The 17,082-nt window shown below is 39.6% G+C and overlaps 1 protein-coding gene across 4 annotated transcripts in view; it reads right to left on the minus strand.

The window, feature by feature from the left end:
• The window catches only part of Psd3 (pleckstrin and Sec7 domain containing 3), a 508,951-nt gene that overhangs the window by 459,244 nt on the left and 32,625 nt on the right, over positions 1 to 17,082 (minus strand). For 3 of the 4 annotated variants that reach the window (XM_029480436.1, XM_029480438.1, XM_029480437.1), the window contains one exon: positions 2,578 to 2,624. The exons of the other annotated variant lie outside the window; for it this stretch is intronic. The gene's annotated coding sequence lies outside the window, so the exon portion shown is untranslated. The remainder of the gene's footprint in view (positions 1 to 2,577; positions 2,625 to 17,082) is intronic. 4 annotated transcript variants of the gene reach the window in all.

Below are 17,082 nucleotides of genomic sequence, written 5' to 3' on the forward strand. Positions count from 1 at the left end.
AAAGTAAGCACACACCCCAGAGAAGCCTTGACTCATAACTACGGTTTGGCACACACCCAAACTATTCCAACCACACCCACATACGTCTATGTGCATGTGTGCATGTTCAGGCACATAGATGGTAGTGACTGTGGGAGATCAGTACTTGAACCAAAGTGAGCTGCAGCTGTGAAAGCTGTAGGATGAATTTGCCCATGGACCTGAAAGCAAGATTAAGCTACTTCTAGTGACATCTCTATGAGTTTTTAAAATAGTATTTGCATTTCTCATTTTTAATAAGGGCATAAGCTTTGCATTATCTAGTACTTTCTTCAGGTGACTTTGCTTACTCATTAGAACAATCTCTAACTAAGCATCAGAAATAATACCACACAGACAGGAGACAACAATGAAACGCAATGACCGAGAGAATTCCCACAAGGTCGTATAAGTTCTTGGATTCTCCTTTAGCCACAATTGGATCTAAGAAACAGATTCTTCTAAGCTTTAATTTTAAGTATTTTACATTAGCCTAAAGAACTTTCCACAACTCCAATAACTTTTAGAAATCAATATAATATAAAGGTCTGTCTAATTTTAATGAAATTAATAGGTGGAGTTTCGTATTTCTAAAAGAAATAAAACAAAATAGGTATTAAGTATTTATAATGGGAAATTGAATTTATAGAACTGTGATATGATTTAAATAAACTTCCTTTAAAATATGTAAAAAAGCTTTGTTTAGACATGTATACTAGCACATGTTAAATAATCAAATTTATTGTGTAAATGTGCAAATCTAGAGTATATATTTTATTTCAGATAGCTAAGACTCTCACAAAATGTTCATCAATTCATGTTTATAAATCAACAGGAAAAAAAAGGACAAACTAAAGAAAAGAAAACAGTTGTCAGAAGAGGAACCCAAAGCTCAACAGACCTCAGTGTGTAAAAGAATGCTAGTGGCTGTCCTTTGTCCTCCTGTTCCTGGACACAGAGCACACAGACAATGTTGGCAACTCCCAACTTCATCTTAGCCATGTGCCAAAGCATTGCCAATGGAATGCAAACGAAAAAGGTAGGTGCAATTTCTACCATACCATATTTGCCTACAGGAAAGTCACTTTCCCTGACTTCTCCATACTTTAACCTAAAAGTTAAAAACTTAAGCTTACATTTAAGGGGCTGGTGAGATGGCTCAGTGGGTAAGAGCACCCGACTGCTCTTCCGAAGGTCCAGAGTTCAAATCCCAGCAACCACATGGTGGCTCACAACCATCTGTAACGAAATCTGGCATCCTCTTCTGGAGTGTCTGAAGACAGCTACAGTGTACTTACATATAATAAAAATAAATCTTTAAAAAAAAACTTACACTTAAGGAAATATATTGCACCTGTTATATATTGTTTTGTTATGTGTATAGAATGCATAATATATTACTAGAACGTACATTTCTGTCTCTGCAAGTTGACAGATTTTTTTTTTTTCTGACGGACAATTTCAAAATCCTTCCTTCTTCTCTTTGGAATGAACAGTGTGCTATTGTTGCCTACAGTCATTCTCAGACATGACCGCACATCTTGCTCCTGCCAAAATGTGGATCAGTAGGCAATGGTTACATTTCCACCACTCCTGTGCCTTTACTCTCCCCAGCTTACCATGGCCAGCATTCAACTGTCAACTCGTAGAAGATGAACATTTTTAGATTTCACAAGCACATGGTTTCTCACAGCACTCGTCTTTCTGTTTGAGTCATTTCATGCCATATAAGGATTCCCATTTCCATACATCTTTCCGCAAATGACATGATTTCAATCTGCTCGTGGCTGATTAGTATTCAATTGCGTATATGCACTGCATTCTTATCCCCCATTCATCAGGTGGCACACACGGAACATGGGAGTGCAACTGTCTCTTTGACATATTGATTTAATTTCCTTAGGTATATACACTGCTGGGGGATGTCTAAATCATGTGGCATTTCTCACTTTACTGGTCTGAAGAATCTCCATACTGTTTTACATAATGACTGGAGTAATTTACATTATAGCCAGCAGTATGCAAGGGTTCCCTCTTTGCCATCTACTGTTGTTATTGGATAATAGCCATTGTTAGTGAAGTAATTGTGATCTGTATTTCACCAATGATTTGTGATGCTCAACATTTTCATGGAAATGCCACGCATATAGTTTCTTTCAGGAACTGTCTGTTCACACTGTTACTCATTTTAAAATTAAATAATTTGGGTTTATGCTACTGAACATTTGAATATAAAATTTAATTTTTTTTCAGGAGCTGGAGAGATAGCTCAGCAGTGAAAAAAATGCTTTTTGCTCTTTCAGGGGATCTGAGTTTGGTGTCTATCACTCACATGGAGCCTCACAATCCTATATAGTCCCAGTCCCAGAGGATCCAACACCTTCTCTTGTTCTCTGTGGGAACTCCATGCACATGGTCTACGAACACACAGGCAGGCAAAACACTCATACATACAAAAATACAATAAATAAATCTTAAACTAAAAGGCATTCAAAGCATAACTGCATTCTATTAAATGGATACACTTGTGACCAGTGTATAAATTGGAAGAATTCATACCTGGCTCTTGACAGTTATTTCTTGGGAGGCAAAGTAAGGAAATTCTGCTGTGGGGAAAAAAATAAAATGTGCTTCAAAGCTATCCATAGGGTTTAATTTTATGACTAAATAACTAAAAGCTAATATATGTATATTTAAATATATTTACCTAGGATTTATATTATATATTATATACGAATAATATGCTATTTATAATTTATATATTTATATAATTAATATATCATATGTATTATATTATTATATAATGTATTGATAAATAATCATATAGAATTATTTATATATAAAATACTATAAGATACAATATATAACAATACTACTTAATTTATATAACGTTCACATAGATAGATATAGATATATCCTAAATATATAAACAGAAATGTGCTAGACATAAGTCATACCGGGGAAAGGTGCTTATATAAATCTTTTTTGAAACTCATCAGTCAATGATTTCAGTGTAAGTGCTTAACACAGCCATAGCAGAAATCCGTATAAAAGGAAAACTCTCCTTTTCCTCTGGAGAGCTGCCTGTTAACATGAATCAGCACATCACCAACGTAAAACATGTATTAAGATCATCTCGGTTCTTTTAAAATAATCTTTAAGATTTAAAAAATGTCAAAACTTAATAGATATATTGTGTCAAATTTTCAAGGATTATATTTTCACATAAGCTACCCTCTTATTATGTGCTGAAGGGAGTAAAAACAATTTGAACATCTCTCAAAAAAAATTTAACCAGAGATTTTTGTTGTGTTGTTGTTGTTTTTGTTTTTCAACACAGGGTTTCTCTGTATAGCCCTGGCTGTCCTGGAACTCACTCTGTAGATCAGGCTGGCCTTGAACTCAGAAATCTGCCTGCCTCTGCCTCCCAAGTGCTGGAACTAAAGGCATGTACCACCACTGCCCCGCCAGAGATTTTTTTTTGAAAGCTGTCACAATAGCTAAGAACACTTGCTCTTATAGAGGGCCCTAATTCAGATGCTCACAACCATCAGTAACTCCTGTTTCTGCGGGTCCAGCATCCTCTTCTGACCTCCTCCAAGGACACTGACTGCCCTTGGTGCATATACATGCAATGCATGCATTGGTCTTGATGGATTTAAGGTACAAACAAGGAATGTCAAATTGAGTGCGTAGGGAAAAGTGAGTGAATCTGGGAAGTTGTTGGGAATGGGTGGGTGGGTGAATATGATCACATGGTATAAAAACTGTAAAGAACAAACACAAGTTTTAAAATGATTCTGGGTTTTGGTTTGATTTTATTAATAGTAACACATAGAATCCTGGCTCACTCATCATTAAGTGCTCTGCTAATTGAAATCATTGCTTTAATGCAACTTTCTATCTTTGTTTTTAGGATGTGCTATGTAGGCTAGGCATGGCAGCTCATGTCTACAATCCAAGCATTTGCAAGGTGGAATCAGGAGAATCCCCTTAAATTCAAGACCAGCCTGGTCTACAAAGGGGACTCCAAGCTAATCACAGCCACAAAGCAGACCTTATCCCTCATAATCAGAACATCAATAAAATAAGATAAAACAAGGTAGAATGCAATACATAATAATGGAAAAATATTCATCAGAAAGAGAAAAATTAGTTATTCATAATTTCATAGTCTGCAGATAACTATTACAAGGTTAATAACTTTTCAGCTCTTTTGTATTTATATATTTTTCAAAAGCAGTATTTGTTCACCTAGCTATTTCCATTAAGACTGTCTTCCCTCTCTCTTTGTAGAATCGCATTTTCTACAAGTATAATTTTGTTTTATATCAAGAATTCTACTGTGCATCTGTAACTGAGTTTATTTGTTCGTTCTAACACTGTTTCATAGATTGTCTGCAATTCACCCATGCAGACAGGTAATATGATTAGCATCCCAGAGAGTGTTTGCACATATTGCTCTTTCTTATTTTGGAATAAATTTTAATACATTTAATTCCTGAGTCAAAATTTATGGGAACACTTCAAACATATTTTTGCTGATTATTTTTACGGAAACTGGGTAGTCATAGAAAACACTTGATGTTGTACATAAAACACATTTCAGTGATATTAAATTGTTTTCATTTAAATACCAAAACTTTAAAATTTTATAATAAAATTTTAGAAAAAAATCTTTTTAAAAATTGTGTGTGTGCGGGGTATTCATGTGTTTGCCTGAACATATGTTTGTGCAACATATATGTGTGTGTGTGTAATGCTTACAGAAGCCAAAGAGAACATTATTGGATACCTTAGCACTGTAGTTACAGTCATTAGCTGCCATGTGGGTGCTGGAATTGAACCCCAGTCCTCAGGAAGAGAAGCCAGGGCTTTTAACCTCTGAGTCATCTCTCCTACTTTCAACAATATTTTTAATGCCATCATTAGGAAAGAACGTAATACACAGTCAACAAAGGTAGCAATAGATGGTCTGAATGTATTCAAATGTAAACATTTCTTATAATAAAAATATCACAAAACCAAAATAACACTTGGAACGGTGGTGTATGCCTATAATAAGCACTCAAAGTCTGAAACAGGAGGATCATTCGTGAGGCCAGCCTAGGCTACATAACAAGACCCTGCAACTGTGTCTCAGCAAACAAACAAACTGATCGAAGTAGGCTGGGAGAAAATATCTGCTCCTGTATTACACACTAGAGGTTAGCAGCAAAATGTAAGAAATCATAAGTCAATAATAAGACAAGAGAACAGAAAAATAGGTAGAGGTTATAAAGAAAAAACATATAACAATGAAACTTGATGGTTATTAAATATATGGGATGTTTAAGTTTATTAGTAATAAATGTGCTCTGAGTCAACTTCCTGGTTCACATCCATCAAAAAATCAAATTAAAGAATGTGAAGTAATTGGGACTCTCAGACATTGATGATGAGAATGTAAATTGGTTCAAATGTGTTGAGAAGCACTTTGGCCAGCAACTGCTTAAGTTATCCATGTACACTATCTAAGTCAGGGTCTGGGTGAGTCAAGCAACTGTCTAGCAGCTTAGCACTTAAAGGAAAACTCATGGGGTCAGAGAGCCATAGGTTTGGTGCTGAAAAGTAGGTACCTCTTTAAATATTGCCTCCTTTGCTTTACCATGACCCAAGTCCTGATGTCGGAGACCAAACAGCAACAGCTCTGTGTGTGTGTGTGTGTGTGTGTGTGTGTGTGTGTGTACTGAAAGTATTTTACCAAGGGGACTCAGCCTTCTGGAAGCTAACTCCATCCTCACACCTGCTTCCTGGAGAGGTTGGATAACTTTAGGAGTGGTGTGAATGGTATGGAATTTTAGAATTGATAGTAATGGGCTCGGCACAAATAAACTAATGGGTAGAATCCCTTCAAGATTCAAGACGACTTCAAACTTCAGAATATTAATCTTACAAATAAGATAAAAATGGGTTGTTTCTGTTAGTCCTTAAGACAAAGCAGCCTGAATTAATGGTGAGCCTGAATTTCAATGACTGCTGTCTTTGTAGGAGCAGATGACAGAGAAGATAAACAGTGAATAAGACCCAGTGATGACAGAGATAGAGAAGAGAGTTTTCTAGTCATGATATGAAGGATGCTTGAGTTCTCAAAAGCAGAAAGTTGGGGGGAAAAAAAAAAAAGGTCTGCCAAGAGGCAGAGCCTAGCCTTGCTCACACCTTGATTTCCATGTTCTCCTGAACTTAGAGCAAAGACTTCCTACTGTCTAAGCCTATAGCTTTGGGTAAATTGTTGGAGATATGCTAAGAAATCAATGCATGCCCAGTTGTTAAAACTGTCACCAATGACAACCTAAGAATGGTGTCCTAGTGTGAGGAAGGGTAGTTGGCTGGTACCTGGTATTTCCAACGTTTGCAGCAATTGGTTACTCTAATGACAGTGGAATTGTATAGCCATTGCCAATCTACTTAAGGTATATTGGCATTTTGGCAAAGAAAATCAGGAGAGCAATTTACTGTCAATTCAGAGGAAGCCAGGAGCCTGTCCCCACCTCCCAGAGAAAGGTAGAGAAAGCTGATCATAGCCTGGGGGCCCAGTTGTCAAAGGAGAGGGCCCTAAAATATATTCAGCTCATAGGTAAGTAGATCTTCTCTGTAAAACTCAGGACCTCTCAGTCAAAGACACAAACTCCACTACTACAAAGAGGTTGAGGTTAGCACTTCCTGACAGCAATCTCGAGACACCCAACTCTGTGGCAGCAGCTGGAAGAGCAGGAACTTACTCTTAGGGAAGTATTCAGGCTGGTGTGGACATGCTCCGTTCTGTTTATTTAGTACAGTGGTAGGAGGCAAAGGTGAGGTGTGGTTGATGGAATGGACATGTGGTCCTGATATTCCATTTTACAACCCAGGTGCCCCAGCTGCAGCAGGGTTAACTCTAAGCAAAGACAATAGTCTTTATCTAGGAATTGCTTAGCTATTGGCTTACTCAAGGCCAAACCCCAACCCTAGAGACAGCCAGCCCTTAGCCTGTGATTGATCCCACCCTAGATCCCACCCTAGATCCTGTGATTGATCCCAACCCTACAGACAGCCAGCCCTTATCCTGTGATTGATCCTGTGATTGAGAACAGAAGCTAGATTTCCGTATCTCATTCTGAATAATTCTGAGAGGCCTTTCCAGCTCTAAACTCCTCCCCACAACAACTGCATCACAGTTTAATCTTCCAGTGAGCCTGTACCTCTTACCCTTTTACAGGCATGGCTCCAAGCACTAGCTATAAACCTGTCTCTGTCTCAATACCTGTTCTGAGAAAATCCAGCTAAGAGTATCACGATCCCTCCAAGGAGTCTGGCTATCTGTGCCAGTTCTCAAGAGCAGAAAGAGTTTGTAGGTCTCTACTGCAGACCACACATCTGACTCCCCACTAACTGCTCCTAATTTCTCCGAACTTTGAGGCAGTTTTCCTAATGAATTTAAGAGCATTTTACCATTGATATCTTCATGGATGCTTGTATTTGATACATACCCCCTTCTGAGACTAAACTTAGGCTTTGTACACCTAAAGACCTCTTAAGTGTTGGGAACAAAGGACTCTTAAAAGATTTCAGGCTTACAAAGGCACAATTATGTTTGGAGATTCATGGGTTTAGCATATTCCATTAAGTTCCTTCTTTATCTGTAGGTTTTGGATCCCAAGGACTGAGAGCAGGCAGGCTATGGAGCATTAACTGGAAATAATGAGGTGTTCTTGGGTATCTCTGTAACTACTCCAAAGCAGGCAGACACTGATTTAGAGTCCATGTAACATGCGGTGTCTGCCAACCTCGTCCACTTAGATTGTCTGGTGGTAAATGTGAACAGCTAAATGACTCCTTCACACTATACAAAGGAACTTCTCACAGTGGCCAACGTGACCCAGAGGGGAGCCAGCAGCCACGCTTCATCCCTTATCTGAAAGGCTTTGACAGTCTGACTCCAGCTGGGGTAGATTGTCAAGGGGGAGCAGACGCTGACCCACACAGGCTGCGGCGACTCAGGCCACAGCTGAGTTGGCTCACATTGTGTGACTTGTCCTGTTTGGTTGGTTGATGTACAAACAGACAACTTGGTTGTTGCTTTGTATGGAGGTAGAGTCACAGCCAGGGTTCATTTAACTCATTTCATACTGGATAAACCCAATGGATAAGTCAAGATTGGGGTCAAAGGCAGGGGAGATTAACTTTCTGTACTTTCTCTACCTAAGTGACTCTAAAGCCATAGTGGTTGTAAGCTTAAGGGCCCATGTAAAATAATTTCATTCTGCGATATCATCTGGCAGACTAGTATCTAAACAGGAAGAACTCTTAAAGCTCAATAATAAAAGAAAGAAAAACCTAGTTGAAGTAAACAAGCCATTGGATTGAAATTTCTACGAAGTTATTCAAATGGGCAGTAAGACCACAAAAGATGCTCAACAGGAGCCAATAGGGAACTGTAAACTTAATCCACAAAGAATTACCACTAGGATGTATGGATTCATACAGGCAGAGGATCATACATCCACACATTGGGTACCCTTTGAATTGCCCATGAGATTATACAATGGAGCCACAGCTTTGGAAAATAACTTGGCTGTCCATCAGAAGGGTTAAATACATCTAGCATATATTATAGCCTAGCAATCCACTGCTGCATGGAACTTAGTAGAAATGAAGATCTATATCCACACAAAATCTTAAACACAATTGCTCGTAACGGTGTTACTTGTGAAATCACTCAAAGTGAAAACAACTCAAACATTTATCAACTGATAAATGAATAAGGTATATCTACACTATATAACATCATTTAACTATAAAATTATAAAGTAATAATACATGCTACAATATGGGCTACAATTTTTCTTTGTTTGGTTTTATTACTTTTTTGGGGGGGTTATTACTTTTTAAGATAATGTACAAAGTACTGGATTTAATGGTTGTATGGACATCATTATTTTCCCCCATTATTCTCTCCTATTTTCACTGAGCCTTTAATGTGCATACTAGATAAGACAAAGAAGTCATTAAAGGTCATATATTTTATGACTTTTATTTCTATGCAGTGTCCAAAATAGACTAATATGCAGAAACAGAAAACAGATCCAGAATGCATAGCATCAGGGGATAGTAAATACAAAATGCAATAAATGATTGCATTTATAAGAGTGTATAAGATTGATTTTTCAAGTTAAGAAAATGCTCTAAAATTAGGTTGTACAATTCTGTGAAAATTTAAATCCTCCAAATCACACTTTTAATGAGTGAATGTGGCATGTAGATTATACTCTAATAATAACAATTTTTAGAGAAATAACTTCCTTATTGTTTCCTCTGTTCTCTCTTCGTGTATGGAAGTAGACTGCCCATTCTCAACCTTCTGGAGGTCATCCTGCACCTCTACACATCTGTAATGATCAAACTCTCTCTCAAGGAACTATTGCTGAACAGGTCTATTTCCACCAGATCCTGATAACGTTTTTTATTCCACTGCCTCTGCTGGGTGGTAGCCTAGAGGAGAGGTTGAACCAATATTAAAAGTCGGTTGCAAAAAATTTATGCCTACAAATTTTCTATCTGGTGTCTCTCTGAGGCAGGTCCATGCAGGAGGGCACAGGCTGCAGAAGCAACAGAGCTTCTTGGACATGGTCCCTATGGGCCTTCATCCACAGCCAGGAGGTGGAGCTGATCCTCAGTTCTGTGCCACCCCTTCCCTGCCAGGGGAGAGCTTGCCTCCAGGGAGTGCCCTGACTCCAGAACTCAGGTCAGATACCATTTTCTGTCCTGTGTCTCTCTAAGGCAGGTCTGCTCAGGAGAGCACAGGCAACAGAGCTTCTAGGACAGGGTCCTACAGGCCTGCATCTGTAGCCAGGAAGAGGGGTTATTCCCCAGCCCTCTGTGTACTGGTCTTGCCAGGAGAGAGATGGTCTCCTAGGAGTGGATAGGTGGCTGATTTTGGTTCATGGAAGGAATGAAGTAATAACTTGTGACTCCTGGAAATTTACAGAAGCTCCAAGCTTCCCTATCAACCTTCTTGTATCCATCTATGATAGGCAGGTGAGCACTGTGCAGTGGTATCTCCTTTAGCTAAGCCCTTGATGGCAGAATTATGGGGCAGAGTATCTCAGGGTACACAGGACCGCGAGAAGAAAGCCATATTTGTGGCATAGCTACTGAATTACTCTTTTAAGCCAAACAATACTGCAGAGGAAGATTACTTACTAAGCTGTCATTAACTCAGCCATTCAGACACCATATTCTGAGTATCCTTAAATGCTGTGGCCAATCACTAGTAGATGATATTAAAGGCTTCTGTTTACAGAATTCTTATTATCTATAAAGAAATATAAAAAAGGACAGGGATGACCAAAGTATGATTTATGTGTTGAGTGATGTGAACTACAAGGTATCATAGGGAGTTGAGAGCAGAAAGAGTTTGTGTCTCAGATTTTATCAAGTTCCTGAGAAAGGTGTGTGTGTGTGTGTGTGTGTGTGTGTGTGTGTGTGTATGTGTGTGTATGTGTATTACTCTTGATTCTTTTCTTGGATAATTATTTTAGAAACTAAAAGCTGAATGGCATGTAGATTGAGAACAAATCCTTACAATTTAATAGAAAGTATCTAGCTATAAATATATATGCATATAAAATATAGAACAAGACGATGGTAATTTAACAAATTGATTTAATTTCGCATGTAAAACCAAAGCAACTTAACACTACAGATTTTCAGTTGTTTACAAGCCTTTTCTTCTTTTTTAGTCAAGATTTATTTTTATTTGTGCATGTGTATGTGTTAGTGTATATGTGTTAGTGTGTGTGTTTATGTGTGTGCATGTTCAAGCACATGTTTGAGCATTCTTTCAGGGACCATAAAAGGGCATCAGATTCCTGGAAGTGACCCACCAAATGTGGTTTCTGGGACCCAAACTCTGGTCCTCTGGACGATCAGCAAGCATTCTTCACCGTTGAGCCTTGTGCTCAACTTTTCTTCTTAATTATGCACAAATGCTCTTTGTTTAAAAGATGGGTGATGCTGGGCACACGCCTTTAATCCTAGCACTTGGGAGGCAGAGGCAGGCAGATTTCTGAGTTTGAGGCCAGCCTGGTCTACAGAGTGAGTTCTAGGACAACTAGAGCTATATAGAAAAACCCTGTCTTGGGCTGGAGAGTTGGCTCAGTGGTTAAGAGCACTGACTGCACTTCTGAAGGTCCTGAGTTCAAATCTCAGCAACCACATGGTGGCTCACAACCATCCATAATGAGATATGATACCCTCTTCTGGGGTGTCTGAAGACAGCTACAGTGTACCTAGATATAATAATAAATTTTTAAAAATCCTAAAAAAACAAAAACAAAAAGATGGGTGACATACATTAGCAGTACTTGTTGGGGGTGGGGTAAGATCAGTTTATCCAGAATGCAGAGGTATTTCATGACATCTCAGATTCAACTGCAAGGCGTTCAGGGGGAGAGAAATCTGCCTCCCCAACTTTCAGCTTTGGAAGAGTCCTTCATACACTTTACCTCCATCCCATAACTGTATGAGTGACAAACAGTGCTCAGAGAAACAGGGGATTTTATTCCAAGTCACACAGCCTTATAGTGTCAATCTGGGGCTTGGAGACAGGCATTTTGATTATCATACTATTCTTAGTTTTATTTATAATAACTATTAGCATAACTACACTTCATATGCCTATGACCTTGAAGTGAGTTCAACTGAAAAACTGAATACTTAATTCAGTAACTTGGGGCCCTGTTATGAGTGTATGCAGAGGTTGGTTGTTTAATAGGCCATGACGAGACAGAACCTGGGCTGTTCTAGGGTAGAAAGCAGCAGCACAGGCACTGGGGCCCACTGTGGGCAGGGATTGGACTATTTTAGGATTAGTTAGTATTTTGAGTCAAGATTAGTGGGATAGACAAGACCTTTGCAAATATAAGGATCATGTGGGTAAACAGACATGGAGTATACACTTAGAGAAAACCAAGTAGTCTTGTTTGAGTACATAGAATATAAGAGTGGACCTCATGACAGTCAAAAAAGATGAGGAGACATTTGTCCTAGTAGATGGCAGATAGGTCTAAGCCTGAGACCCTGGTGGAGTCATCAATGGCTGTCCCATCAGCACAGAGAACAAATGGACTAACACTTTCCCAAGCAGGAGCCCCACCCTAACTTAGATGATGGACAGTTCCTGGAATTTATATCATCTTTTGAAAGAGGAGGAAAAAGAACAGAGACAGTTTTAAAAGACTGGAAAATCTTTAAATTGCATATCAATGCAAACTTGAAAATGGATAGGTTTTCCATCTTCGGAAAGGATGGAGGTTTAGGGTAGACTTGAGATTTAATTATAGGAAAATGTGGGTAGTCAGATCTCTGTCTACCTAAGCCCGTGCCAATAGCAGTTATACTACACACATAGCAAGGGAGGTTGTTTCCAAGAAGCCATATATCTCAGAATTTCAGAGCTGTGGCTTTCTGAATGGATGCCTTGTTTCTTTAGATAACTGTTCTATTTAATTCCATTTGCTGAAATACAGTCCAGAGAATTTTCCATAGATGGTTCAATGACTAAGACCCAAGCAAAACATTCAAATTCCAAAGAAGAATAAGTGTGCTTGTTTTAGTCTACACTGAAGATGTGCCTGGGGAATGTGGACTTCTTTACCAAATGCTTCTATGTAAACTATTTATACACTTCTTGATTTACAAATACATTTATAATATTAGTAGTAATGGAAATCTGAATTTTCATTAAAGTTGGGCTGATGTGACTCCCAAACTCTTAGCAAAGCTTGGTCAAATCCCCTTTAGCTGTTATGCTGAGTCCTGCATGCTCATAGAAAGGACAGCATTACACATTTCCTGCCCTTGGAACACAGCTAGCAAGGCATGGGCCTCCACAAGTTTTGATGGTTGCTGGGTGTGAGGCTTGTTTGCTTAAAAATATATCTATTTCACTTCATGTTCCTCTTTTGCTAAATATTCTCCCTGCCAAGGTTACTGGAAATGTCCCCTTTGCCAAAGTTAATGATTCCATGGTAATCTGATGTAGCACATGTCTGGGAGGTGAGGTTGTGTCTAATGTTTCAAAAAAAATGGTAGAATGCAATGACCTTCAGGACAACCCTTAAAGTTGTGCAAAAGAATCTGAAGCATGAGTTCAACTATGCAAAATATAAGGGTGCAATATGAATTATATGAGGGGTTTCACAGACCTAAAAGAACAAAGGCAGCTGCACTATAAGCCCACTTGTCCAAAAGATATTAAAGAAAGAGACAAGGAAATTTGGGGAGTGGTGATCACAGGGCAAGATCCCATCCAGCTAAGTTTATTGTTTGTGCTTACAAAGGCAGGTAGATTCCTGAGTTCAAGGTCAGCCTGGGACAGAGCTAGTTTGGGCCCAGGCATGGTGAGAATGGTAATCTCAGGGCAGGATCACACACAGCTAGCTAATTGTCTATGCTTATAAAGGCAGTCAGATCTCTGAATTCATTTCCAATGTTTAAAAATGTGCTTGCTGTCTCTTTCTAAGAACCAAGGAGTTGGGATCATGAAATGTTGGTTGCGTGGGATAATCAAAAGGGAACCTGTGATGGACAGTTAAATTGACATATAAATAAAAGACTGGGCTTTGGTCTTCGAGAGCTGAGCTGTCTGGTGGTCTTCAGAAAGCTGTCTCAAAGAGAATACAAGGCTGTGAGCTTGTACCCCAAGATTGTTTTTGAGTCGTTTTTGCTGCTACTAAACACCCCTTCCTCAGAACCTTTCTCCAAGCTGAGGCTGGTCCTTGGCATTACTAGACATCAATTTTTTTTCTTTTTTTTATTGGGTATTTATTTCATTTACATTTCCAATGCTATCCCAATAGTCCCCCACACACCCCCACTCCCCCACCTACCCACTCCCACTTCTTGGTCCTAGCATTCCCCTGTACTGAGGCATATAAAGTTTGCACGACCAATGGGCCTCTCTTTGCACTGATGGTCGACTAGGCCATCTTCTGATTCATATGCAGCTAGAGACACGAGCTCTGGGGGGGGGGGGACGGTACTGGTTAGTTCATATTGTTGTTCCACTTATAGGATTGCAGATCCCTTTAGCTCCTTGGTTACTTTCTCTAGCTCCTCCATTAGGGGTCCTGTGATCCATCCAATAGCTGACTGTGAGCATCCACTTCTGTGTTTGCTAGGCCCCNGCATAGNCTCACAAGAGACAGCTATATCNGGGTCCTTTCAGCAAAATCTTGCTAGTGTATGCAATTGTGTCAGCATTTGGAAGCTGATTATGGGATGGATCCCTGGATATGGCAGTCTCTAGATGGCCCATCCTTTTGTCTCAGCTCCCAACGTTGTCTCTGTAGCTGCTCCCATGGGTGTTTGTTAGACATCACTTCTTTATCCCTGAAATGCTACCAATCTTCCATAATCTCCAAGGCTACTATCGCACCATTTGACTCTATGTTCCAATAAAATTAACATCCTCATAATGTGTTAATTAATATCCCCAACTTAACAGGATCTAGAGCTAGGAGCTAATCCTCTTGTCATATCTGTGAGGGATTTTCTAGATTAAGTTAATCAAAGTGGAAAATCTGATCCTAAGTGTGTATACCCCACCATACCATGGGCTCGGGGCGTGGGCTGGAGGAAAAAAGCAGAAATGCGGCTGAACCCTATGTTCATCTCTCTGAGCTTTGTGGTAGTGGATACAATGTGATCAGCTGCCTCAAGCCCCAGGTTCTCCCAGACTTCCCTACCACACTGCACCACAGACCCTTGAACTTTGAACCAACATAAACACTTGGGTTGCTTTTGTTGAGTCTTTTGTCAAAGCATGAGAAAAAAGCCAATAAATTAATGAAGTCCTTTATAATTTTAGCTTTCCCTTTCATATTAGTATATGCTCTGAAAAAAAAGTCGACTGGAGATAATTTGCTCATCTTCCTGAAGGTAACTTCAGAATTTTTATCTTCATAAGAACAAAGAGCAAAGACAATTATGATACAGGACCTGCCCTAGCTTTCAGTTCAAATTAAGTAACTCTGTTTTGTTAACTGCAAGGGACCATGGGCTACTCTGTGAGAGAAAAAGTGTCGCAGGTAAGGTGAGAAAGCAAGAGAGGTTTCCTGATACTCCTGGAGAGCTCAAGGGCTAATGTGTGAGAAATAATTGGGCTTATAACTCACAGAGTGCATCTTCTGCACGTGGGTTCATGTGGAAGTTTTCTGTATTTAATCCTTCTTCATCTCTCTTGAGGGGGTTGAAATTGTTGTAGTTTGAGTGAGAGGCCAAAGACGACATTAGCACTCTGTGTATGATATTTAAAAAATGTAATTTTTCAGTTATAAAATAGACTTGCTTGGAAACCAGGTTCAAAAATGATGTGCGATCATGTGAAAGGAAGAAGGGTGTGCTGAGGTTGACACCATGAGCCGGGCATCATGGCACATGTTATCCCAACACCCTGAGGTTGAGGCAGGGGGAGAGCTACAAGTCTCTTTCAAATTCAATCAAATTGAAGAATTGGTGGCACTTTTGTTGCACCACATCATTCAAGGACTTGATTGGTAACGCCATTTTGCATCGAAACTGTTAACTGCAAAGAAGTATGGGAAATTGTATTATTATCAGGATGCTGGAGTCCGTACACATACACTTTATCACTGTGGTCATAAGCACTTTAAGCCTAGTGCTTCGCTGAAGGCTTACCTTAGCCCCACCTCCCATGAAAGCTAGCTCAGCATTAAGCAGTTATGTGACAGCTAGGCTTGAACACAAGACACCTGACACTTGAGCCGATGTCTTAACCTTTGTGTATTAAGTGTGCTTGGGGCCACTCTGCCCAGTGACAGAGCAGGTGTCTCAGGAGGGGCTGTGGGACTTGGCTCTGGAGATGCAGACTGGAAACAAGAGGGGTGAGAAACACGCCAGGGCACCAGAACCTCACATAGCCAAGGGACATGCTAGCAGGGTGTGCAATGCAGTGCATGCCCTAGCATGCAAAATGACTGCTTTGACTAGAATAATCTCTTTGGGATGTCATTACTGCTGTAGCAGAATGACACTCATCTAAGATGCTGTTCTTTTAGCCAAGAACCTAAACTTCCTATGACATCTTCACTTTGACCTAATATTCACCAGCAGGCCATTTTATTTACTTTGGCCACTTTTGCGCTGCCATTCAGAAGTTAGATGATGTGTGTGTAGGCATCCATATTGGGGGAGTTCTGAATGAAGCCCTGGCTTGCCTATTTTTTAGAGCCTTCACACTGACAAACTTGTCTCCCCTGCACCCCCACCTCCCAGAGCACAATTGTTTTTTTGTTTGTTCTTGGTTTTTCTTTTCCTGTACTGTAGAGTAAGTCATACTCCATTTCACATTGGGTGTTTGTGTCTGGAGTCAAATCTCACCAAGCAGCCAGACTGCTTTGCAGAAATGTTTTCTAACTTGATGTTTGAATCAACCCTTGGCTCTGGTGGGCATCAGAGCTTCTGCTGATGAGGCCTTGGTTATCCTACTAACCCACTTCAAACACAGGACTTGACCAAATACTCAGTCTCTAAGGGACCAAATGCATCCCTCTAAAGAGACTACAACTGACAGGGGCTGAGAAAAAAGAGTGTCTTAAGAGAATTAACAACACTTAGCTTGCTGTCCACCAAACGTGGAACATGTCCACTACTAAGGCAAGTAGATTCTAGTACCACCACAGTTCCAGGCAAGAACAGTGACTGTTGGATTCTGTTCAGAGCATGATTTTAGTTTTCATTTAATTTGATTAGAAACATCTGGACAGTCAGAAGGCTCAAGTAACTTTTCCAATGATGCAGAAGGAAAGAATTTTGGAATGACCTAACCATCAGTTACTATCCTGACTGGTTTCATCAGGAAAACAATTTCCAAGACAGCTTCAAGCTGTTGAAGTGCACGCTAATCAGCATTATGTATATTCACGTAAAATTGCCCCATGACACTAACAGGGGTGACCATGCTAGATATTACATCACCAACATCCATTTTTACGTTTCCAAAGGATTTTTTAAAAATAACTG

Source organism: Mus caroli, chromosome 8 (genome assembly GCF_900094665.2).
Source record: "Mus caroli chromosome 8, CAROLI_EIJ_v1.1, whole genome shotgun sequence".
Taxonomy (NCBI): domain Eukaryota; kingdom Metazoa; phylum Chordata; class Mammalia; order Rodentia; family Muridae; genus Mus; species Mus caroli.